Below are 26929 nucleotides of genomic sequence, written 5' to 3' on the forward strand. Positions count from 1 at the left end.
GATGTACTTTGCTCCTGCACAGGGTCCTCTACATGGCCCCCATATCATATTAAGTAACAACCTAGCGTTCCTTTGGGTTGGCCACACGACAACCATTGAGAGGACGATACCAAGACATCCCGTAAGTGCCATTTCTGTATCTTTGACGGGTTCATATAACCTGGTATGCTGTAGCCGCACTATTTGATTTCTTTTGGAGTCCCCACTCATAAACCAGCCCACCTCATCCCTGTGGGTCATGGTAGCAAATACAAGAGCTGTAGTATTTATTTAACTGGCACAACAAACTATTAACAATGGGGACGCATATTACATACAACAGCCATCAAGCACAGCCCCAACTAATACCCCCAACCCTGCCTCAAACTTCCATTGATCGGATGCTCCAGAGGGCCATAGGGGTAGTGGCTACAGAGATAGAACTAACCGAAAGCCGGTAGTCATTGACTTCAGACCTTCGGTGCACTCTGACTTACCTGGCCACACTTACAACCAATTGCGATCTGGAAAGAACCACAGTGTTGTCCCTGCAAGCACTAGATATAGAAATGGGAACCACACCAAAACCATCTACATGGAGAAGGGGTGAGAACAAGGGCACAGTCAAGAACAACAAAACCAAACAGTCCACAAAGAAGGGGGTAAAGCAGAAAATATCCAATGACGGAACACATGTAAATTTGGGAACCTTGACCAACCAGGTCAAGGACAATGGGCAAAGTTTACAACTGTATTCAGAATTTCCGCCGTGGGTGGCCTCCTTGATGGAGTATCTAGGAAAACAGATCAGAACCACTGTGAGAGATGAGCTTGCCCCTGTGGTCACCAACAGAGACGGACCAACCCTTGTAATCCCCACACCAGCCAGAGTGAGCAAACCTGACCTTGCTGACCACACAGCCAGTGGCACTGCAGAGGCTATGGAAAGGCCTAAAGCACCACGTGAGGAGGTCCCTAATACCGTGGCTTTGACTAAAGCTAGCTAAGTCTCTGGACCCAAGCAGGGGGAGCGGGCGCCATTAACCATGGGCACTTTGACCAACAGCATGGCCAGAGCTGGGCATCAGAACCTGGGGGGGCAGAGGTCGGGGTTGATCTGCCATCGATAAATCTGCCCCTGGCTTCAAACCCATATGTTGTTGTATTGGCTGGAGTCCCAGTAGATAAAGAGGGCCAGAGGTAAACCCAGCTAGAGCTCAAAAATGGGTGTTTGCACTGACTGTCTAGATATCATCAGTTCGCTTACTCCCATGCGATCGAAATCCTTATGACCTGCAGGGTTAGCTGGGTGGGAAATAGGCCCAAAGATCAATTTGTGGATTGTGTCATTATTAATTTTAAACACACACGGATTGTACAACACCTTTTGCAACTGAATTATCCCACCCAGGATCTAGGCACCTCAATTAGGTTACTCCTGCTTACTCATTTCTACATCCCTAGATCATTGATCCAAACCAGGGCAAGTAACAGACAATTACAGGATGACTGGTATCAGAACCAGCCACCACTGGGACAGAGGTACCAACACACGAGACCTCAAATATTTAATCTGCCCGTGACAAACAGATTTGGGGTCTTGGAAGAAGTTGATTGACTTGTATTAAAATATAATCCCCACTCTCAAATTACCTGTCCTAGGACCGTAATGGGGAGGGGCAACCGGCCGAGCTTGCAACGCGACTCAGTTGTTCTGCACAGGGCAGAGAGGAAACTAAAGAGAATATGGGTCATTACTATGCAAACAAATACTTTGCATACTTTTTGTTCGAAGTTTTTACTTCGCAAATACCGTTACTACGCATCTTTTTAGTGCGCATGCTTTCACTTCGCAACTTCATTGTATTGTATTAAAAATGCTTTTAGTTCGCATTTAAATCTAACGTATACAACTTCAACGCATATTTCGCTCGGTGTAATTACAATTTAATTGAAATAGTAACCTATCCCCTGGCACGGCCATGTATGTTAATAAATCATACGTTTACTCATATCTTTCATGCTTTTTTAAAACTATCTCTTTCCACTTCCGCTTCACTAATTCGTAGAATTTCACTCTAAAAAACAATTTTAGCATTCTCCCGAACTTGCAATATCCTTTATTAAGGGTGTCTCTTTCTTATATCCTCTTACACATGCAAACATTTTCTCATTATTTCTGGTATTTCCGTTCTTCATCTTGCTACCTTTCCTCTTTTTTATTTTCTCTTTTTGAAGTGTATCATTTTTCTATTCCTCATTAAACTAACTATCCTTCCTCCACTGACCTTCAATTTAGAAGTACCACGTTTAATAACAATTTAAACCTTTTAAAGATCTTATCTGTACTGCGGTCTTCTATTCTCCTTCTCCTTTGCATGTTGATCCACCAATTGACATTGTTACGTACTTGTATCCAAGTACTTTATTATCATGAGAAATAGAAAAAGGACAAATCCATCTTTTCAATTCATTATAAAGTGTAGCAATACGCCGATACCTGCCTGCTGTGCCTAATGCTGACGATCCTTTTCGCTGTCATTGTGACCCTGTTGTTTCACCACAGAGTTGTGCCCCTGTTCACCATATTTGAGACGGATGTCCATTCTTTTAAACTCTCCAGTATGCGCATGGCAGCCTGAAGAATACCCGGTGAGTAATGTGCGTCTCTGCGCCCTTGCTAACATCAGTTACTTTGCATTTAATTTAAAGTTTCTGATATACTTTTTATTTTTCTGAAATGCGTAGTAATGGTATTTGTTTTTAAATGAATACTCTTGTATTGATTTTTATACTTGTGAACCAACGATACCTGCCTGCTGTGTGTAAGGCTCAGGATAATTTCCGCTGTCATTGTGACAAATATAACTCGTTACTATGCAAACAAATAACATACAAGAAGTTATGGTAGTTGCATAGTAACGGATCCTCTCCGCTGTCATCGCTAAATGCTGACGATCCTCTTCGCTGTCATAATGCCAAATATGATTCGTTACAACGTTGCGTAGTAACAGCATTTGCGAAGTAGAAGCATGTGTAGTAAAAGCATGCTAAGTAATGGAACGTGCTAACTAAAATATGCGTATAAAAGGTACTACGAAGTAGTGGCCGCGAAGTAATGGTAGTTTAGAAACTAAAGACGGTGCAAACAAGAGAGGTTCCAATTAGTATTGCCATGGGTTTCAAAATTGAAGAGTCTAGGCCCATTAGTCATGGTCCCAGTGTTAATCCTGTGAATGTGCATTTTAGCTATACCGATTCCCTCACACTGTTCAACCTCTCAGGTTCACGTGAAACATTAAGCTCTAAGTTTAATACATTGTCACTGGAAAAAGCCCATTCCAGCCCCATAAACTTATATGCCCAATTCCATACACCTGGTTTACCAGAAACACCTGGAGTTGTAACAAATAGGGTGACACCTGAAGCTTCCACTGGTATTATGAGTGGGTGTTGCAGTGTGTCATCTGAGATAGCAGAATTGCGATTCTCCTATTACCATGACTAGAGAATCTGGATTTCACTAAAGACACGGAGGCTAACATTATGCATATTTCTTTTAATGCAGACTCCAAGCCGCATACATCATAAAGCAAAAGTTCCAGAACGTAAACAACAATAAAAGGCATGAGCCCATAGCAATCTGCCTCTTTTAAATGAAGTGTAGAGCAGGATAAGTTCCAGGGAAGGAGTAGATAACTTCGATAATCAACAGTGAAAGGACTTGAACAGTAGTGAAGAACATCCGAGCATCAGTAACTTGAAGATTAAGAAAGATTATCTGTAAAAAGAGAGAGAGATGCAAGTAAATCTGGAATAAAGAAGGATGAAGAAAGGAAGCAAACAATTTGGTTAGGCATAGGTAAAACAAAGGACATTCATCAAAAGAATAAAATGACATTCATCAATAGAATTCTCAATATACTGAATGAAAAACATCTCAAAATGTATGAACTTAAGATATAATTAATGCTAAAAGAGTCAAAGGGAAGCGGAGGGGGGGATAATGTTAGCCTCCGTGTCTTTAATGAAATCCAGATTCTCTAGTCATGGTAATAGGAGAATCGCAATTTCATTACAAGACCGGAGGCTACCATTATGCATGTTGGTAGCTATGAAAGACTACGTCAGACATATGAGAAATTGGTTTGCAATAATGGTGAGCAAAGGTACTAGCATTGGACCAGTCGGCAGCTTTGAGAATATCGTCCAACTTACCTCCGGACCAGAAGGACTTACTGGCCATGGCACCTCGGATGGAATGGGGTTTGAATAAATTTAGATCTATACCTGCCAAGCTCATGGCAATTTTAACCCATCTAGCGATAGAAGCAGAGGAGATAGCTTTGTGAGGTCTAATGAAGGAGATTAGAAGTTGATTTACGCCAGGGGGGCGAAGAGAGTTCATTCTGCGGTCGTACTCTTTTAGACAATCAACGACACAAAGTTTTGGGCACGAATCAAAGCGCGGATAAAAAATAGAGCCAGACATCGTCTTGGTTCTTCTAAATATATCAAAATTGACTCCAAACATGTTGTAGTATCTATTGGAGATTTTGAGGGCTTTAACATCCGAGACCCTACGGCAAGAGACTAGGCAAAGAAGGGTTGCGAGTTTAATAGAAAGATTCTTATTATTCAAGAGAGAATTATCAGGCCAATTGGAGAAGAGATTGAGGATCAAATTCACATCCCATAGAGATTGATATCTAGGTTTAGGAGGTCTCCTAAGTCTAATACTTTTGAGAACTCTACAAATGATGTTATTTTTACCAACAGTTTTACCATTAACGAGAGCGTGACCAGCGGAGATAGCAGATCTATAACAATTGATAGATCTATAACTAAGTCCCCTTTCGAATTGTTCCACAAGGAAGTTAACTATGTCAACAATAGGTGCCTCCACGGAATCCAGGTTCCTCTCCAGGCACCAACGAACCCATAATTTCCAGATGTTATTATACCGGTAGTGAGTACCGGGAGCCCAGGATTCTCCGAGGAGAGTAGAAGCTGTTGACGAAAGCCCTGAGAGATGGTTGGATCGCCTGACACTCTCCAGGCAAGAAGGTTCAAATTCCCGGAATGAACCAGGGGATGAATTCGACCGTCTACGTCTGTAAGGAGGTCCCTGAGGGGAGGAATTAGGAAGGGAAGGTCGTAGACGAGCTCCAGCGTTGTTGGAAACCAGGCCTGGGAGGGCCAGAAGGGAGTGATTAGGACGATGGAACAGCGTTCGTGTCTGATTTTCTGGAGAACCCTCTGAATCATAGAGAAAGGAGGGAAGTCATAACCCTTGGTTCCAATCCAGGGTTGAAGAAAGGCATTTACTGCTAGAGCACCCGGGTCTGGCATCCAGCTGAAGTAGTTCTTTACTTGGAAAGTTAGTCTGCTTGCAAAGAGATCTAATTCCAGGGGACCCCAAGAAATGTTGAGAGAGTCGAAGACAGAGGGATTGAGTTTCCAATCCGTGTGGTCCAGGAGGAACCTTGAGTTCCAATCCGCCGAGATGTTTGTCTTGCCTGGGAGGTATTCGGCTCTTAGAGATATCTTGTGTTCTAGACAAAACATCCAAAGCTTCTTGGCTAGGTTTGAAAAATCTACAGATTTTGTTCCGCCTAGGCGATTTATATAAGCAACTGCGGACATATTGTCCATCTTTAGAATGACAGATCTCCCTTGAAGGGAATGCTTGAAGCTCATTAAGGCATAGAGTCCCGCGGTCAATTCTAGGAAATTTATATGATGGGAAGATTCTTCCAGAGACCAGACTCCACCCGTGTTCTGATCTAAGAAACAGGCTCCCCAGCCATGGAGACTCGCATCGGATTCTAAGACAAATTCCGGAGTTGAGCCAAAAATAGCTTTCCCATTCCAAGCATCCAGGTTTTCTAACCACCAATTCAGTTCTAAAATTGCTTCTTGATCTAGGGAGACGCGATCTCCGTACCAGAGACCTGAACGAAGGGCTTTCAATTTTATTCTCTGAAGAGCACGATAGTTTAGAGGACACGGAAAGATAGCTTGGATAGAAGACGAGAGGAGACCGAGTAACCTGGCTAATTCCCTTAGGGATAAGAACAGTTGAGTCAGAACATGTCTTATCTCTTTCTTGATTTTTGATATCTTCTTCTGAGGAAGAAGAAGGAGACATTTTGTGGTATCTACCGTGAAACCCAGAAACTCCAAAGATCTCGAGGGTAAGAGAATAGACTTCTCTTTGTTTATAATGAAACCCAGGTTTTCTAGTAGGTCTATTACAGTATTCAGGTCCTGAATGATTTGAGACTGGTCCTGAGAACGAATAAGAATATCGTCGAGATAAATGATCATCCGAATACCCTTCTCCCTTATTGAAGATGCGACTGATCTCATCACCTTGGTGAAGCACCATGGTGCTGAAGAGAGACCGAAGGGGAGAGCTTGGAATTGAAAGAGATGCTTTTTCCACATAAATTGTAGGAAGGGTTGATGACACCTGGCCATAGGGATGGTAAAGTAAGCGTCTTTTAGATCTAATTTGACTAACCAATCTCCCTCTAGAAGTAGGTCTCTGAAAAGGTGAATACCTTCCATCTTGAAATGTCTGTAGACAAGGTATTTGTTGAGTTCCCTTAAGTTTATAACAGGTCTCCAACCCTTGTCTTTTTTCTTGACGAGAAAGAGTGTGCTTATGAATCTTAACATTTCTAAGGGTACTTCTCTGATGGCGCCTTTCTGAAGCATTGAGGAAATCTCCTCTTCTATTATTTTTTCCTGATCTATGGAGAGAGGGATATCTCTTGGGAAATAAGATTGACTCGGAATCTGAGTAAAGTCTAACATAAATCCCTTCACAGTATTTAAGACCCATGGGTCTTGGGTAATTAATTTCCAATTCTGGAGAAAGAATTTGAGTCTCCCTCCCACTTTGGTTGGAAGAGGAGCGAAAGGGGAAGAATGAGAAACTATACTTACTTTGAGGGGTGCTGTCGTTAGAGGGACCGCGCGATCTGAAACCTCTGGATCAAAATCCTCTTCCTCTTTGTGGAAAGAACTGAGGGATGTTGGAGGGTTGGTACCCTCTTCCTCCATATCCTCTGGATCTAGGGTAGGGCCTTCGGTTGAACCGGCCGGAAGAGAGGCCCCTTCTTCCGGCCCTTCCAAAAAGGTTGCTGGTATTAAAGACCTTTTTCATGTTTTGATGGGCCTTGTCTAAGGCAGTGAAAGTAGACACGTATTTGCCTAGAGTCTTGATAAGGTCTTCACCAAAAAGAAGCCCTCTAGGATTCAGGGAGGGTTCCTTATCAGCAAGGTCGTTTAGTTTAGGAGAGATCTTATTAAGGACCACTCTCCTCCTTTCTGCGTTAAGACTGGCGTTGGCATTACCCAACAGAATCAAGGCTCTCTGGCTTAAGCCTCTAATTAAGTCAGTATTAAGGGGGGTCCCATTAATGTGACTGTCTTCTGCTGTATCAATAATCCTAGCTAGTGGGCCAAGGATATCGAGGACCCGGTCTTGACATCCCTTTAGGGATCTCTCCATCCCTTTCCTTGGGTTCCTTCCGAGTTTAAATAAATATTTGATAAGTTCAGGGTCCAAATTTGGGGTTTGGCAGGTTTTGTCATCTATTTCAGGTCTTGAGCATTCAGCTCTCAATAAATTACGGGTATTTCTTTCTAGGGGAAATCTTAACCATTTGTTAATGAATTTACTGACATGTTCCTGGGGAAACCATTCGGAACTCCTAGGGTGTTTTAAATTGAGGGGAGAAAACATATCTTCGCCAAGAGGATCTCTAATATTATCGTTAGAGGTAGATGGTGTTTCTTCATCAAGAGGTTGTGAATTAAACTCTTGGTCATCTTCGTCGAGGTCCAGGATATATTCATCTGGGGGGTCAGAGGAATTGTTATCGGTATCCTGGAAATCCTCATCTCCAAATTGGAGATCATACTTATGAGCACTCCGATAATTTGTGCCGCGAGGGACACCCTGATAGTTTGTGCCGCTGAGGACACCTTTAAGATTTGTGCCGCTAAGGACACCCATAGAGTCTGAGGTGCGGTGACCTCCCGTAAGGGTAGAGGTGCTGAGACCTTCCATAGTGCTCTTGGGGGTTGCATGATCAATATTCTTATTCTTCTTAATTCTTTTCCCCCTTATCTCACTGAGATCTTCGTTAGGTAGGGATAGATAACTCTCAGTGGTATCGTATTCATGAGACCTTTTAGAGGATATGGCTTTCGAAAGTGTTTGAAACATACAAGATATCATTTCATTGTGGATCATGCTTTTGATTCTGTCGTTGTCCATGATAGGTATAGAGTTACCTTCGTCAGAATCAACTTCAGACATAATGAAGATGACCAGGAGTATTCAAAATTGTTAAAACCTCTAAATTTCCCCCTTTTTTTTTTTTATATTTTATATTATTTTTTATCAATTCTTATTATTTTATTTAAATTAAATTTGGGTATTTTTATTTAAATTTGGGTATAACTGAGGGTTTTAGTCATGTCAGCTGACTAAAAAATATTTTAAATAATACATTTAATTAATTCCGTGTAGAGAAGGTAAAACGAGTGGAGAGCAGAGCTAACGTGGCAATATAATGTATAATATCCGTGTAACGAGCTAACCAGGCGACAGTTGAAGGGCTTCAGCGATCGAGACGACAGAAGGTCGCAGGGTGAGTGAAAAGGAGGAATGCACCTTAGCGGAGAGGCTACGCAACGTGTGCGTTGCTAAGGTGCATTCCTCTAAAGGCAGTCTCCGTGAGTGGTGTCAACGGACGGCGCCTAATCGAGGAATTTCTCGATGCATGAAGCGGGTGAGAAACGAGGGGAGAGCCATAGTTGAGGCGAGGCTCTCCCCCGGAAAGAGGATACGAGCGTAGCTTGTATGTAATTAATTTGAAAAAAAGGGTTGAAAAAATAGACTAAAGTCGATCTCCGTAAATTGGAGGTCGTTTGAAGGAAAGGAATAGAAAAGTAGGGGAATTATTCCCGAAAGGAGAGAGAGGTTGGAAAACAGTATAAGGCATTAAGAAGAACAATCAGTTTAGAAAACGTAATTACATTTAGAGAAAGTAAATCAAAAGGCAGTATTAATAAACAGGATTAAGCATAATGTAGTATTGATAAAACAGAATTAAACATTATAAAATTAAATGGTAGTAGCGTAGCGAAGAAAATGAAAGGACTTATCTTGCTTGGAGCCGCATTTAAAAGAGGCAGATTGCTATGGGCTCATGCCTTTTATTGTTGTTTACGTTCTGGAACTGTTGCTTTATGATGTATGCGGCTTGGAGTCTGCATTAAAAGAAATATGCATAATGGTAGCCTCCGGTCTTGTAATGAAATCACTGGAGCTTGAAACCAAGGGTGGCAGTTTAGTTAACCAAAGTGTAATGAACAAACTAAGGGTTTTATCCTGGAATGTAGCAGGCTTCAATAATTAATTTAGCAGGCCTGATTGGTGGCATTTTGTGGACCTATTTGACATATGTATGTTCTAGGAAACCTGGGCAAAGGAGGAGACCCCACGTGTGGGGTTTGCGACCTTCATCATACTTGCCACATCACGGGGACGGGATAGACCCTCCGGAGGGTTATGTATCTGGATAGATTCCCATCTAGGTTGCACGGCTACTCTGGTGGAGTACCCTTCTGATTACATCCTGTTTATCATGTTAACCTTCTCACCAAACCTTAAACTAGTCCTAGTTAACCTCTATTCTAGACCTGTGAGGATCGGCAAAGAGTCCCCGACTCGAGACCAACTAGACGGCCTAATCTCCAATCTCCCCAAAAATGTTCTGGTGGTCTTAGGGGGCGATCTCAATTTTCAATTTGAGTCAATGAAAGATCTTAATTATACACCACCCACAGAGGAAGATGAGATTTGGGCCACCCCTGAGTCTAACATCTCTCCAATCAGGACTTGGGCACCACTGGCTTTTCAGATCAAATTGTTCACCCTAAAACACTCTCTGAAAGCCTGCAATGGCCGAACCAGTTCTGACTCTCCTGGGAGGAATATTTTTAATAGGGGCAGCCACTCCTCTATTAAAGACTGCATACTGGTAGAAATCAGGATGTGGGAGAGGGTTGTTGACTTTGCTGTCTTGCCACGACACAACAGGGATCATAATGCCCTAACTCCGGAGCTGCTGTTCCCAGTCACTGGGGGAAATCCTGATCCACCCCAAATGACAGACAATAGACTAACACTCACCAATGTTATGTGAAAAGTAAGATGGGCATGGATTGAACAATCACCCAAAAGAATGGCTCTTTTATTTGAATCTATCATACTCATTCTTTTGGAACTAGTAAAGCTCTCAAAAGTAGACAGCACCGTCGCATCTTTAACAGATGTTGCTAAGATCCATGAGGCGATGACTGCCAAACTGGCAGATATATTTTGGCCACTGGGCACCCAGGGGGAAGGACAAAATGAAAGCAGTCCTGGTTCAGTGGTAGCTGTTGAGAGGCAAAGAGGGCCTTGATAGTGACTATAAAATCTAAGAGTGGAACCCAAATAAAAACAGCGAGGGTCTCCTATAAGACACCATTGCACTTGCGAAAAAATCCTGGGAAATTGACCAATGGACAACCCTGAAACAGGCCTTATCGATCAAGTACATGAAAGTATTCTGGCATATCGTAAAACAGGTAGCAGCAACAGGAAGGCGGCTCTATAGCCTAACAAAGCGGCCGATAGTTAGAAAGAGCGTTTCCAGGCCCTTTACACTCCACTGGAGGCTGAGGCTAGCACTCAGTTCTTAGCAACCCAGTCATTACTGAATTTCAGTGTAGAGCCCCCTGAGTTAACCCTGGTAGAAGTTACCAGAGCTGTAAGAAGAATAGCTCCTGGCAAAGCCCCAGGATTAAACAAGATACCAGGGATCTTTTTCGTGCTGAGCCTAGCATCTGGGGTCCCTATTTGTGGGTGCTCGTCAATGCTATTTTAAAAGTGATGGCCCTCCCCGCAACCTGGGATGGAGCTGAGATTCTTCCAGTATACAAAAAAGGGTCCCCCTTATTACCCATCAACTACAGAGCGATCAATTTGATCGATGTATCGCAAAAAGTTTTTGCTAGGATCCTACTAGATCGTCTACAGACCTGGTTGAGGAACACAAGGTTATGAGCCCCCAACAAGCTGACTTCTGGGAAAAAACATCCACTATCGACCACATTTTTAGACTCCAACTACTCTACTGGAAGTCAGTGTATCTGGAAGGTGGTAGGCTTTTTTTGGTCTTTGTGGACCTTGAAAGTGCTTTTGATCTGGTCCATAGAGATGCCCTCTAGGTGATACTGAGCAACCTTGGAATTCCCTACTATCTCTTGAACATGTTCAGAAGACTGCATGACAGCAACTATGTCTCTACCTTGTTCTGTATTTACATCAAAGGACTGGTAGATGTGTTGAGCGGGAAACAACCATTACAACGCAGTCATTACAACGCACTACCTTTACAATATTGGGCCCGATTCACAGAACTAACTTAAGACAAAATCCTAAATTTACTACTTTTGGTATTCACAGAAGTTAGGATTTTGTGTTAAGTTTGTCTTAAGACAGACTTAAGACAGACTTAAGACAAACTTAAGACAGACTCAAGACAGATTTAAGACCGACTTAAGTTAGGATTTTCTCTAAAGTTTATCTTAAGTCTATCTTAAGTCTGTTTTAAGTCTGTCTTAAGTTAGTTCTGTGAATCGGCCCCATAGTCATTACAACGCAACATCCTTTACATCGCATGCCATGACAACGTAGCCATTACAACGCATGTCACTACAACGCATGTCATTACAACGCATGCCACCACAACGCATGCCATTACAACGCTTTATAAGGTAAGTAATGGGAAACAGTCATTTTTACCCCTACACTATCCAACACTTACCCTACTGTTGCTGTCACTGGAGTGAGAATAGTAATTTTTACCCCTACACTATCCAACACATACACTACTGTTGCCCTAAAAGTATTATGTGTTGTAATGGAATGCGTTGTAATGGTATGCATTGTAATGGTATGCATTGCAAGTGTAGTTTCTAAAAATGCGTTGTGATGGCATGCGTTGTAAAATCATGCATTGTAATGGATGTTGCAATGTAAAAACCGCGTTGTAAAGGCATGCATGGTAAAATTTTACATTGTAACGTGTCCTATTTGTGCCAAGCAGATTGAAGGGCATAGATGCCTCCAAGCTAGTACACGAGCTAATCCAAGCAATGATGTTTGCAGATGACACCTTCCTGCTTTCTAAATCTCCGATGGGCATCCACAGAGTCCTTGATGGGTTCTGTGAGTTCTGAAGAACTAGGGGGCTTGATATCAACATACAAAAGGCAAAATATATGGTCTTTAACCCCGCCCACTCAACCGGCCCCAACCCGCACATGAATGGTATCCAACTGGAGCGGGTATCTGATTTTGACTACTTAGGTCTCACCCTAACAGAAAAAAGGGATTGGGGGCCTCAAATGGATAAATCAAGCCTTAAGCTGGCCCGGACTGTTGGCGGGCTGGCCAAGATTTACAGAAACTCTTTTTCATAAGCCTGTAGGACCGGTTATAGAGATTTATAAAACCCAATTTAGGAGTGCTGCTTTGTATGCGGCTGAACTCTGGGGGCATTGTCTTCCCAAGACCATCATCAAAACCGAGAACAGTTTCCTCAGACAGCTGGCCGGTCTACCGGTGAGTTTCCCACTAGTTCCATTACGTTTGGATCTAGGGGTGAGACCCATTGCAGAGATAATTGGTTGTAGATGTCTATGGATGACCCCCGGAACTGGCTGAATACAGGTCTGAGCTACAAGAACTACTGGGTTTTCCCAGTATAGGTAAACTGGCTTGGTTCGCACATATCAAGGAAGGTCTCCATATTATAGGTAGAGACACTCCATGGAGCAACCCGTGATAGCTTGTGCTGCAATTTCGCGCAAACAACTAGTTAGCAGCTACAGGGGGAAAAAACGTGCCCAACTCCATGAAAACTCTGGCCCAGGCTCTCTTACAGCTAATTTTTTGGGCAATAAAGGATACGTACAATCTGGAGCCATGGTTATATGAAATACAACCGGCCCTAGCTAGGAGATTGTATGTACAATTTAGGCACAGCTCTCTCCCTCTGTATGCATTTACTAACAAATGGTCCAGCAGTTTTGCTCTAGGGGTGCCCTGCATGGGGTAGGGGAGAGGAGACTGAACTCCATGTATTCTTTTTCTGTCCTGGATAGAAAAAAATCCAATTGTGCAGGAACCTAGGTACACGACGCTGTGAAGAAGCGTTTAGGCTCCTACAACATAACACACAAATGGCAATCGTTTATGCCGTATCCTGTTTCTTAAGTTCTATGGGGTGGGTGCGAAAGGCTCTTCTAGTAAACAACAATGGATTTAATACTGACTGAGTTTTAACGGTTACTGTAACAATTATAGCTTATTTTATCTGGGTTTTAGCTTTTTAATCTGTTTTTATATACTGTATGTGTTTTGAATGTTCTTTTATGGTCCATGGACCGAAATAAAGAAAGATTGGATTGGATTGTTGAGCTATTTTCGATACTTCCATAATTACAGTAACTGTCATCGCAACCTGTAATCATAATCGTTGTTATACTGGTTTAGAGGTGTGTTGTGTTTCCAAGCCTTCACGTCTGGACACATGCCATGCACAATGTGGAATGACTAGTCAAGTGACAGGATACACACCTACCTTTTTCTGCTGTAGTCCAACCCCCAGAAGAGGTGGCAGGAAACATTCTGTTCTCTTACCCTGGTTAGGGAAGATCTCTCTGCAAGCAGAAGCAACAATGTTTAATGTTCAGGTTTTGTGCGTAAGACAATGGCCTTTGTTATTTCAGACGTGTACTAAGTTGTAGTGATGTGCGGATGATGTCAGAGTGCACAAACATGACATTGTATACACAGAATAAGTAGAGCAGTTGTAAATTTGCACTGTCCCTCTCCTTCCTCTGCGTGGTAGAAGTTGACTCCAAGGTCGCCACGATGAACACATTTGTACTGACTCCAAGGTCCTCATAATGACCCTATGGTGCCTATCTTTCTGTGCTCCGGATGTGTCCCTATGTTCCTCCTCCTCCCGATATGGCACCTGCTTCATTCCTGTCTTTGTATTTATAGTGATGTTGGGATACTCGCTGCACCCAGAGTTTGTCCCCTCTCTCTGACACTTTAGATTAGGGGGTTGAAGGGATTTTGACCATTTGGTGTACTTTAATCGATGATCCTGTCTTCCATGACATGAGCACAGCGATGGCCTCTAAGTGCACTTAATGTTTTTCCCACTTCCCACCACGTTGTTTTCTTTGTTATGGCCTGGGGTACCCTTGACTTCCTGCTATAAACCCCTGGTGGTCTAAGCTGCTGGTGGTTCATCAATAACATATTTTATATCAGAGGAAATTACATGGACCCCAGTGCATGAACTCTCACTCCCTCCATCCTACAACAGCATCCTTCTTTCTTCCTGCCATTTTACTTAAAACATAAACAGGCCTGCATTGTGAACATCTAGTCTCCAGTGTCTCATGCTGGTGCCACATCTATGGCGTTTTATCTGTTTCTGAAGGCAAAGCTTACATATTATCACCTGTCTGAGGCCCCACTTCTGGAGAATTGAGTCAATCATAGGGTGGTTTTTATGTGTAAGAGGGCTCATTGCGATAGTATATAGAGTGCTTGACATCTGTCCGTAGTGTTGTGTCTGGCCATTTAATCCTCACCTATTGTATTACCATTAGATTTGTAGTCTTTGCTGGGATCAATCTGGGGATAATTTTCTGAGCTATTGCATTTAGTACTGGAGGGAGGGGGTCACATTCAGATGGCCACCTTTGGTACGCTGTCCCTGGTAGTTGGACCAAATTTGAAGTTTTGTGGCTGGTTCCAGTGGCATAATTTGGAGTATTGTCAAGTGCTAAAAGCCATATCTGTAGCATTATCGCCATTGCTATATGTTTTCCCTCCTCTTCTGCTGCTAACTTAGAGGCCGCATCTACACAATTTGCTCAGAACTGGTGAAAACAGCTAGTGGCCTATGCCCAGTTGGAGATGCCACTGCTAAAGACTGTAATTTATTTGCTAACAGCTATGTTTGCTAATACTTTGCTTAGAATTTGTCCACGTTTTCTTTGCTAGTTTGCTGCACATCAGAGAAAAACTGGCCCCATTAGACACCAATGTTTTAAGTTGCAGCTGGAAGCATTTAATTTCTCATTAAATGTCAAAAACACGTGCCAGCAACGGGATCCATCAGTAACCATTTGTAATTCTTCAATGAAAATTCCAAAAAGGATCACTTATTCCTTTTCATTCATCCAACACATTCACATTTTCTTTCCCTCAGACTCTCTCCTGTTTCCACCACATCTTGTCCATTCATTGGTTCTAGCCACTCAACAGTTTACCAGCCAATGTAGAGATACTGAGGTTTAGGCTTTGATATACAGATTGCTCATTCTGTGTTAATGACACAAATATTAGCTTGAGTGACTGCTAAATCCTGTTTCATTCCTTCATTCCCAACCCCTGTTTTCACATACACTTATCAAAACACAGCAACAGAATAAAAAAAACAATTGCATGGCAGCCCAATTAATTGTCAATCAAGTTCAGCACAAGACCTTACCCCTATGGGCCACTGATGCCACAGAGCTAATGTGTTCTATCCACTCTAACCTTGACAGCCCTATCAGGGCATAATGGATGTGATAGTGGGTCTTGGGAAGAGAAAGGACTTCAAGGAGGATTGGATGAAGGGTGGTTGTTGCTGTAGACAGGGGGATTGGTATCTGAAAGATATTATTGTTGCTGCAGCTTCAAATGCTCACTACATACCCAGGCACTCCAAGGGGTCACCCAGCATGCCCATGGCTCATTTGTGGGTGTTTATTTGTTGAACACACAGAAACCTCCTGTTTGTGGTTATTCACCACCGCACAAAGAAATGTATGCAAACCTTTGCATGCTATGGGCAGGAATAATTGTGTTTCAATGTTGGGGTACAGGGGAAGTTTAGATATTGGGTTGCTGGTTGACTGGGGTCTGAGTGCTGGTCAAGCAGCAACCACAATCCTAGTCAGGGTAAGGCACATGCAAACCCCCAATTAACTTATGCTCAATCTCCTGGTAGCTTGGCACAGAGCAGTTAGACTTATCTAAGAGGCAATGTGTAAAGTATTTGTGCAACACTTCAAACTATAATAAAGTGAAAACACCACACAAAAAGGATCCCACACCACGGTATAAAAATAGAGTTTATTTTATTAAATGAAACAAGACCAAAACAATACAAATCCAATTTGTAGAACCAGAGATATTCAATGTTAAAGATTTCAGGGAAAATAGCATCTAGAAGCACAAAGCTCCAACTGTGGTTATCTGGTTGTGCCAGACCAGGACAAAGTCACAAGTTCAGATGGACCACGATGTAGCAGGGGCCAAATAGAAGGACCCAATTAGGCCAGCTGAACAAAGTACCTTAAATTCAGGTTGTGGAGCATTGCAAGGATCTGAGTTGAAGATGCGTAGCGCAACCAAAGCGGTGCGTCAGTCCAAGGACTGTGGTTATGATGTGGGTCTTGGCGACAGATCGGTCCATGCAGCAGCAACGTTGCTTTTGTTCGGCTTTGGAATGCTAAGCAGAGGAGATGTGTCGGTTCCGCTGAATCCACAGAGGCTGATTTGCCCCTTCGGCCCCCTTCCAGGGGTCCATTACTGGTGTGGCACCACTTGGTGGGGTAGACTCATAAAAGGCAGAGTCCAGGTGCAGGTGCAAGGTTGTTGGAAGCCTATGTCTCTAAGGCTTCCGATCAGGAGGCCAGACACCCAGCCCTTGGAGTCACTCTGGCATCTGGGTTTAAGATATACAGATCCAGCCCTTCTCACCCAGGTAAGAGGACAGCAGGGGCAGCACAGCAGGACAGCAGTTCCTTCAGAGCAGCACTCCAGCAGAGTGGCAGTCCTTCCAGCAGTACAGCAATCCTTCTTCCTAGCAGAGTATCCAGAGGTCCAGAAGTCTACTGAAGTGGTGATGTTTGAGGTCCCTATTTTATACACAATTGTGCATTTGAATTAGTGAGACTCTTCTGGAGGCGTGTCTTTGAAGTACACTGATCCCCTACCTTCTCTACCCTGTCTCCAGACTACCTACAGGGAGTATGCAGCCCTTTGTGTGTGGAGATCGGACACAGCCTATTCAAGTGTAAGTCGGGCTGGGTCCTACTCCTCCCTCCCATCCTGCCAGTGATGGTCCTTTCAATCACAACTAACCTCCCCATTACGTGTGGCTGTCTCGGAGGATTACACAAAGCACAACTGCCAACTACACCCAGTCATGTGACCAGAGACAGGCTGCAGGAAAAATCCTACTTCACCATAAGTTAGGATTTTAAATTAGGATTCCAGAGACACCAAACATGACCTGATCATCTCTTCCCATTTGAAAATTCCACTTATAAAATGTAATAGGGTAACTCCAATGCTATCCTTTAGGAGAGATAGGCCTTGCAGTAGTGAAAAACAAATGTGAGTGTTTTGCACTCCCAGAACATGTAAAACTTAAAAGTACATATCCCACTTTGTAAATGTATTGCACCCTGCCCTCTAGGCTGTCCAGTGCTTACATTAGGGGTGACTTATATGTATTAAAAAGGAAGGGTTGGACCTGGCAAAAGGTTTATTTTGCCAGGTCAACATGGCAGGTACAACTGCACACACAGGATTTGCAATGGCAGACAAGAGACATGTTTAAAGGGATACTTAAGTGGGTGGCACAATCAGTGCTGCAGGCTCACAAGTAGCATTTATTTTAAAGGCCCTGGGCACATTTAGTGCACTTTACTAGGGACTTCTAAGTAAATTAAATATGCCAATTGGGTACAAACCAATGTTATAAACAAAAATGGGGGGAGATGGAGGTAGACGTTATGTTCATCCTCCAGACTATGTATAGTTATTACCGAATCTGTAAATGACAAATCTGAGAACCTAACCAAAGGGAAGGGCTTCCCCTAAATGTGCAAAACAAAACCCTGAATCTAAAAAGAGAAAATTCTCTTCTTGAGTCCCCTTACTCACCAAGGGTTGCCCATAGGTGACATCCTTCATCATTGGGGCCATCCCAGACAGCTACTGTCTGGGGCATGTTGCAACTTGCGGAACTAAGTAGGAGCACTTTTTGTCCTTCTAAAAGATGACAGAGAAAAAGACAAAAGACCCATCTGTATAACAACATTTAACATAACATCGGACAAAATCTCTAAGATAGTAAGAAAGCACTGGTGCATCCTCAACAATCGGAAACTGAATATCCCACTGCCCATGTTCTCACATAGAAGAGGCAAGAACCTCAGGGACATTCTAGTACACACTCGCCCAAAATCCCAACTCAAGAACAACCAACAGGTAATCAGTATGTTACCCACTATTTGGTTTTGCTTTGTTCGCCCTAAGTTGGCAGGGTATGCTCAGACATGGGTCCCTTGCTCACTTTGCCACTGGATTCAAGCTAGCCTGGCTGATGATGGCTGATTAGCCAGAAACCGGTCCCAGGATGCTTGTTTCCGGTCCAGTGAAGATATGGCTTGGCAGTTCGGGCTGGACTGTTCCCATGAGGCACAGGCTCAGACTGATTTGCATATGGCCATGTCTGAACTGGGGTGGCGGAGTGAGCTAAAGAATGATGATGGATTAAACCCAGATCAGTTGACTGGGGGTGAGTGCTTGCAATGTTCAATGATCCATCCATCATCCCCTTTGGTTTTGCTTTGTTCGCCCTAACTTGGCAGGGTATGCCCAGACGTGGGTCCCTTGCTCACTTTGCCACTGGATTCAAGCTAGCCTGGCTGATGACGGCTGATTAGCCAGAAACCGGTCCCAGGATGCTTGTTTCCAGTCCAGGGAAGACATGGCTTGGCAGTTCGGGCTGGACTGTTCCCATGAGGCACAGGGTCAGACTGATTTGCATATGGCCATGTCTGAACTGGGGTGGCGGAGTGAGCTAAAGAATGTTAATGGATTAAACCCAGATCAGTAGACTAGGGGTGAGTGCTTGCAATGTTCAACACTCCGTCCATCATCCCCTTTGGTTTTGCTTAGTAAATCAAATAGCCAATTATGGAAACACCAATCCATAACAACAATTTACAAAGGGAGTACTTGCACTTTGGCACTGAACAGCAGTGCCCAAAGTATTTAGACCAGCAAAACGAAGTCCAACAACAGCAAAAACACAGGAGGCCAAGGCAAAAAATGCAGGGCAAAACCATGCCAATGGTGCCAGGTCTAAAAACTCCCATTTAGTCAATTCATCAAAGAGCAGGACACCTAAGCAGTAACAGTAAACTTGATAACATCAACCTTAAACCTTATAAGCTTTCGCTTGATATCCAAAGCTACAGTTAAACTATTAGCCATTATCCAGCGATGCCAAACAACGGTTCTACCTACTTACAGAACACATTTAACCTGCTTACTCTACCTTCACTCTACTGACTGAGATCTCATCACACCTCCCATAATCTTCTTTCGATAATAAAAGACACCAGAGATTAGTCTGTGCTAGAAGGAACAGTGCAGAGCCCCCCTCACTCCCTCTTTGCAGATGTTTCTCCCCAATTTCCGGCCCCTAGTCTCAAGCTTTCATCTTCCACATTTTATTATATTTATTGAATTTGAAAATTGTTTTTTTAGCACAGACCAGACTTTTTAAGGAGTCAGAGTGCTTCACAAAGACACATTTAAGGATACTTTGGTATACCAAGGATATGAAAAGATCGACAGCAGCAGCTTTACTGAAACATAGTCGATGACAACAGGGCTGATGCAATGGGGGAGGGGCGGGTCGGAGTGGCTTGTAGGGCAATCTGTCAGTGCCAGAAAGGCTGGTCTGACAGGTCAGAGAGTGGACAGTTTTTAGGCTGTTTGAGAGCCTGTTTCCTGGTCTGCTGGGTCCATATTTACTGTTCATTTCCCTGATATTACCGCAACCATTGGGTGCAGCAAGCATAAATGCATGCAGTCTCCCAAACCTTGCAAGGAACTATCCAGCTTGTCTTACAAATGGCGGCCATTTTTTAAAATATCTGATTGTACTACTAAGCAGAAACCGCAGTGCAGAAGGCAGGTAGCGCCTCATTTTATGGACGATCTCCATAGGGTAAAAAAATCGATTTTCAAATGAGAAAGTGTGGGTCGAACAGCTTATTTTTCAACTTTTATCATCCCTTTTTTTCTGCTATCTCTTGGCTTAGTAAACCCCAACCGCCCTGTTTATGCTCTAAATAGAAGATATTGAAATATATATATACCAAGACAAGCTTCAGAGCTCGATAGACCTCTTTCTGCTTGGAAAAGAAACCGATGTTGGAACACGTTTTCAAATGCACATACCGTGTGGACTTTGCACTTTAAGGGCACGACACGATCTCTTTCAATTGCATTTACGAAAACATAAGCATGAAGTATTGTAGTCACCAGTAAACCTTTAAATGTGTTGCTTTAGAAACAGGGGCTCTGACAGTTGTTCAATAACGCCCATGCCTTTGCTAGTCCAGGAAGCGCGCGCAGCAGATCTGTGCAAGGTGCACCCAGTCCCCATGGCAATTAAAGTTTACAGTACCACTGATTGTTTCTTGTCAACAAAAGGATACACAAGGAAGCATTCAAAAGGTTAGCTAGGATAAACACATTTGATAATGTCCAAAATAGTGGTTCTTAACCTGTGGTCCAGGGACACCTGAAGCCTACCCAGGGGGTCTGTGACTGCTTAGAAAATTAAATAAGATTAGCAGATTAATAAAGTGTGTGTATATATATATATATACACACACTACTGCAGTGCAATAGCAGTTTTATATATGTATGATGTGTAGCGATCAATGTCTCTGAGTCATACTCTCTATTTTTGATGATATACCTGCTGTTTGCTATCTGGGGACATTGTTTTATCATTGTGTACACATTGTGTTCTAGAATCGGACATTGGTGCGCAATGGCTATTTTGCCATCTCTTTTCTGAATCGCTGGTCAGTGTTGTCATCTCATATCTAGAAAAGCTATAAATGCACATACAGATTTTATTGTAATTGTATAATATGCATTATGCACCGATGTTCTATACACTGCTCAGCTGTTCCAACTTGGCTGCCAATCACATGACGATGTATTCAATGTCTTTGTGTTAATTTCCAGACCACGCAGTTTATCAGTACATGAGTCTGGAGGGGACGCAATGTGTGATATATTTTGCATTATGCTTTCATTTCACTTGTCTGTGACCCTTTCAAATATGTCTGCCATAGTTGCTTCACTTGGTTGTATTCAAAATCCTATGTCCATGTCTACCATTAACTTTCAAAAATTTATCAGTACTTGCTTTCGCTGTGTTTTTCACACGTGATCAAGGCTTTGGCTGAAACGTGTTGTGTGGAATACATTTTGGAAACATCTACTCTGTACTTGGCCTATTCTTCCAGAGAGCTTATCTTACAGGAGTTTGGTTTTGGATATTAATAACCGGCATGCTCCGCCGGCATATACGCCACCCTCCTCGGGTCCCAGCATCCCAGAAGGAGTAGGAAATCCGCAATGTTCTATTCCTAATAAGTCTGGCGCCGGTTGATGAATCCTCACAAAATTTTCCAAACTTTTGGCCAACTCCTCTCCGCTCCTACCCTGAAAGTTTTGTGGTGATTCGTAATACCGGGGCCGAGAAAAAAGGGGGGTCCCAAAACGTGTTTTTCCCATGCAATCCCATAGGATCTGTTGTCGCAGCTACAGCCCAAACCGCTGAACGGAATGACACCAAATTTGGCAAAGAGGTAGTCCTGAGTTCAGACTCATGCCTTTTGCATAAATGGTATGAATCTGTTCAGTAGTTACTGAGAAAATTAGAGTTAAAAGTACATATATATCTATGGCCGGGGAGGATCCGTGCAGCCTACCCGCACCTTAAGCGCACCCTCCTCGAACCGAGCGCGCAGCCTCCCGATCGCGCGCTGAATGCTAATTGGCTGTCGAGTGTCTGTCTACATTCGAAACCAGGAACTGTTGGTGGCCATTTTCTGCCTCGGTAGAAGCGAGGCTGAATAAGCAAGGGGAGTAAGTGTGTAAAACATATAAAGGGGGCAGAGTGGAGATACTCCGACCCTCGAGATGTGCATAGGGGGTCCCAGAAGGTCCCCCTGGGGCCCCCTTTTCCTTTTTTTTAAAACGGCGAAATGCTCGCACGGTGCGCGCATCCTATCGCGTTGGGTGCACGGATTCTCTCGCATTGGGTGCGTGGATCCAAGGAAATTTTTTTTGAAAAAAGACAAGAAATCATTGGTTGTATGTCAACTTTCTACACTGAAAGGTAGGTGTATATTTCTGTTTTTTAAAGGCATGATTCTTATTGGTTAACAAAAACTGATTGTAAGTAACATTATATATGATAAGCTGATATGTTGAAAAGTCAAGCACACTTGCTGTCTTGTTTAGCAACATTGTGTGCTGAACTTGTGACCTGTGTGCTCAGTACAGTGTTCCATGACCTGTTTCCATGGTAACAGGCAGAAGGCAGATTGGGGGAAGGGTTGAAATGTATTTCATTTGGAAAGGGTTGAAATGTTTAACCAATAGAAATGTGTGTTTGCTTTTGAATTTATGTGTGAAGGATTGTGATTTGATGTTTACATGTATATGTGTGGAAAATGAAAGGGAAACTTTTCCATTCTTTGTTTTTGCTGAGAGGTGCACAGTGCAGAGATTCTGTAAAAGAAAATCTGGTGTGTGACTGATATACTTCTTAATCTACAAAACAACTTGAAAGGTGAGTTATTTAACTGTGAGGGGATGTATGTAGACTATTTTGATTTTAATCAGACTAATGTATTTCTCCTGCTAAAGTGTAGGGAGTACTTTTTTTTCTCTACAATCTTATTGACAGTGTGTGTGCATGTAGAAACCATTCTGTGATAAGCATTTGTGTTTTTCATGTGTTTGCAGAACAATAACTGTGCTGTTTTTATATTTTGGTAGAATTAGAAACCAGTCATTGTTTATGAATTTGTGAAATGAGTTATGTTTCTATACTAAAATGTAGTACTCCTTCTAGATGAAGAAATGTGTTTTGGTATAGTGCAAGGGATAGTGTTGTTTGTCTAGAATCACACAGTGAGTATGTGTGCATTTGGTAACCACTGTGAGAGAAGCATTTGGTAACATCGTGTATTTGCTGACAGATAACTGTTTTAAAATCTGTCATGTTGTCAAGTTTTAGTAGCATTAGAAGCCAGTCTTTGCTTATGCATTGATAAAATGAGTCATGCTTTGACACTAATGTGCTGTACTTTAATATGTAGATTGTGTGTAGTCTCCTTACCCCTTGCACAGTAGTGAATGAGTTTTTGTAAGCTGCTAGGGATAGTGTTGCTTGTCTAGAATCACACTGTGAGTCTGTGTGCATTTGGGAACCACTGTGAGAGAAGCATTAAGTAACATTGTGTATTTCGTTACAGATAATTGTTTTAAAACCTGTCTTGTTATCAAGTTTTAGTAGCATTAGAAGCCAGTTTTTGCTTATGCTTTGATTAAATGAGTCAGGCTTTGACTCAAAAGTGCAGTCCTGAAATATGTAGATTGTGTGCAGTTCCCTTATCACTTCCACAATAATGAATGATTTTTGGTAAACTCCTAGGTATAGTGGTTGTTGTCTAGAATCACACTGTGAGTCTGTGTGCATTTGGGAACCACTGTGAGAGAAGCATTTGGTAACATCGTGTATTTTCTGGCAGATAACTCTTTTAAAACCTGTCATGTTGTCAAGTTTTAGTAGCATTAGAAGCCAGTCTTTGCTTATGCGTTGATTAAATGAGTCATGCTTTGACACTAATGTGCTGTACTTAAATATGTAGATTGTGTGCAGTACCCTTACCTCTTCTAGACTAGTGAATGAGTTTTGGTAAACTCCGAGGATAGTGTTGCTTGTCTAAAATTACACTGTGAGTCTGTGTGCATTTGGGTAAGGATTGTGATAGAAGCATTTGGTAACATTGTGTATTTGCTGACAGATAACTGTTTTAAAACCGGTCATGTTGTCAAGTTTTAGTAGCTTTAGAAGCCAGTCTTTGCTTATGCATTAATAAAATGAGTCATGCTTTGACACTAATGTGCTGTACTTAAATATGTAGATTGTGTGCAGTACCATTATCTCTTCTAGACTAGTGAATGAATTTTGGTAAACTCCTAGGATAGTGTTGCTTGTCTAAAGTCACACTGTGAGTCTGTGTACATTTGGGTAAGGATTGTGATAGAAGCATTTGGTAACATCGTGTATTTGCTGACAGATAACTGTTTTAAAACCGGTCATGTTGTCAAGTTTTAGTAGCTTTAGAAGCTATTCTTTGCTTATGCATTGATAAAATGAGTCAGGGTTTGACACTAAAGTGCAGTACCATGTACTATTCTCATCACTGTGCTAGAACTGAAAATGTAAAAGTTTTACCCAGGCACTGTCCTAGCAGTAGTCTGATGATTTAGTCAGTTTCCAAGTACTCATGTTGTGAACCATACATTACCACATAGACTGCTTCAAATGTCTATGCAGTATGCATGCAGTCTTCTAACATACTATACACTTGTCTTTCACATCTTCAATTCCCTAGTCAGTATCCATACACTTCTAGAAAACACCCTGTTACTCACCCAGTGTGTCTCCTTATAGTACTGTAATCATTCAGTCAGTTATCATGTAGTCTTTTAGTGAGGTAGGCTTTAGGGCATGAACTGCTTCAAAGTAGTATGCATTATGCATGTAGAGTTTTAACCATCGTCACACTTGTGGTTCAGGGTTATCATTTCTTAGTCAGTTTTTATATAAAATGTATTTGTACAGTAATGGAATAGTATAAATGTGAAAGTTATTAATATACATTTATTTGTGATTCTTTTTTACAGATACAGAACAGGAGTGTTTCTCATCCGTTTGCACTCTTCTCGTGCAAGATTGTTTGGCTGAAGGGTCCTTAGGTGTTTCATCATACTTGCCGTGCCGTACGAGTATTTCTTGTTAGGATCCCCTCGCAACAGAACTCTTTTGCAAATCTTGCACGTGACCAAGGTGGCATTGATCTTTGTCTGCTCCTCGGGAAAAGTAAAAAATTTCCACAGCACTGAAGAAAAACGTTGTGGGCGTGGTGCCTCCTCCAAAAATTCATCCTTAGATTCGGTGAATATTTTAAAGCGACAACATTTACAGTTTTTGTAAGTTAAACTCATAAAATGTTGTTAGCTGTAAGCATTTTATATATCTGTGATTTGTATCTTGTGGTATTTAGCATGTTGTTTTTTTTTTAACAATCGTTTTGATTGTTTTTTTTTGCCCGCTGTTAAGTGATGAGTATGATTGAAATCACTGTTTTTAGTGAAATTCAATATATTCTGAGAACAGCAAAAAAAGCAAACAAATTACTTTGTGGAAATTATGCTGTGTTGTAAAAAATGTATTACTACATGATATCATTTTTTTTTCCTTTTCTTTCACAGATCCAAATTTAAAAATAAGCAATTTATATGAATTTAGATTGCAATGAAAATCTGAAGAAAATGTATACCATTTTTATTGTCATTACTGTGCAGGTAAGTTTAACTAAGTCTCAATATGCAGAATGAGGAGGTCTGCAAGAAGCTACAAAGTTGAAACACGTTTCTAAAAACACTCTGTTTATACCTATGTAGTTTTGAAATCTGACCATAATCAGATATCATGTGACCTGCAAAAAAAGAGATTTGAGGGGTTCATAATATTTCCCATTGTAGCTATTGAAGGACCGCAATCATTTCAATCATTCTTCTTTGAACATCTTTGCAGACAAAACTCTGTGCATACCTTCTATCATTTGCAAGGAATTTTAAAACTGTAAATATGTCACTTTTTGGAACATAGTTATTGCTCAAGACACTCTTTCATATTTACAAAGAGAGGAAAAGGCACTCTGTGCACTTTTTATACTCCGTGTAAATACAACCTCATTATGCACACCAGTTTGCGTTGAAAGGGTGTTCTATAAGTGTTGTTGTGCATGATTGCACTGAATACTCATAGAACAAGACACATGTCTAGATTTGTCAGAAATCATAAATCTCGATATGTGTGTGAATGCTGCACCATTCTAAAATTGGTGTAGGAAAGCACAACAAGGAGAATTGTTTTCATTTCTCCACATTTTTATATCTTCAATGCATGCTACAATGCTCAGCATACATTGGAGGAGAAAAATGCCTTTACTGATTGCTTTTGTGCAGGAAGGTGTGTCTTCCTGCACAAAAACAAACAGCACATGACACAGAAATCCTTGCACTATGGTGCAAGGGTGCCTGTATCACCACATGGCTGCAGTTTAAGCAGCCATGCAGAGAGAAGCATAGATTTGCAACATATTTATGTACATATGTTGCATCCCTGTGCTTCGGAAGTACTACAGCACACTGCAGTTAAAGAGGTTACTGTGTGATGCTGCAGCACTTCCTCATAGTTCTGCACTTATACATTCACCATACGCTACTAATGCATTCATTCAGTCAATTACGTACTACACATACATTCATCTAAACTTTCACACACTAACAAAGAAATGTAGCTCTTTTTTTAAACCAGGAAAGTTAGTTTTTTCTTCTTTCTTCTTTTATATTTTTTGGGGGGTTTTCTGAACAATTTTTAAATTTTTTTGGTTTTTCTGCAAAAAAAACACACAAAAAAAAAACAAAACAAGAGGAACCAAACAATGAACTTCAGGAAACAATAAAAAAAAATACAAAAAACTAGCAAATTTGACTTTTTTGCCGGCGGCAGATCAGATCGATCGACTGCTCACCGTAGCACAAAGTCGCATTGCACTTAGTGCAGAGCACTTTTAAATATTGAAATTGAGGACGGATGTCCAAATT

General features: G+C 41.9%; 1 long non-coding RNA gene across 1 annotated transcript in view; it reads right to left on the reverse strand.

Annotated features, from left to right (window-relative positions):
* Positions 1-13751, reverse strand: part of LOC146784438 (uncharacterized) — a 39873-nt gene extending 26122 nt beyond the window's left edge. Inside the window, exon 1 of the long non-coding RNA XR_014970787.1 lies at positions 13698-13751. This is a non-coding gene — a long non-coding RNA (uncharacterized LOC146784438). The remainder of the gene's footprint in view (positions 1-13697) is intronic.
* Between the last annotated feature and the right edge of the window lie 13178 nt (positions 13752-26929).

Source organism: Triturus cristatus, chromosome 11 (genome assembly GCF_964204655.1).
Source record: "Triturus cristatus chromosome 11, aTriCri1.1, whole genome shotgun sequence".
NCBI lineage: Eukaryota > Metazoa > Chordata > Amphibia > Caudata > Salamandridae > Triturus > Triturus cristatus.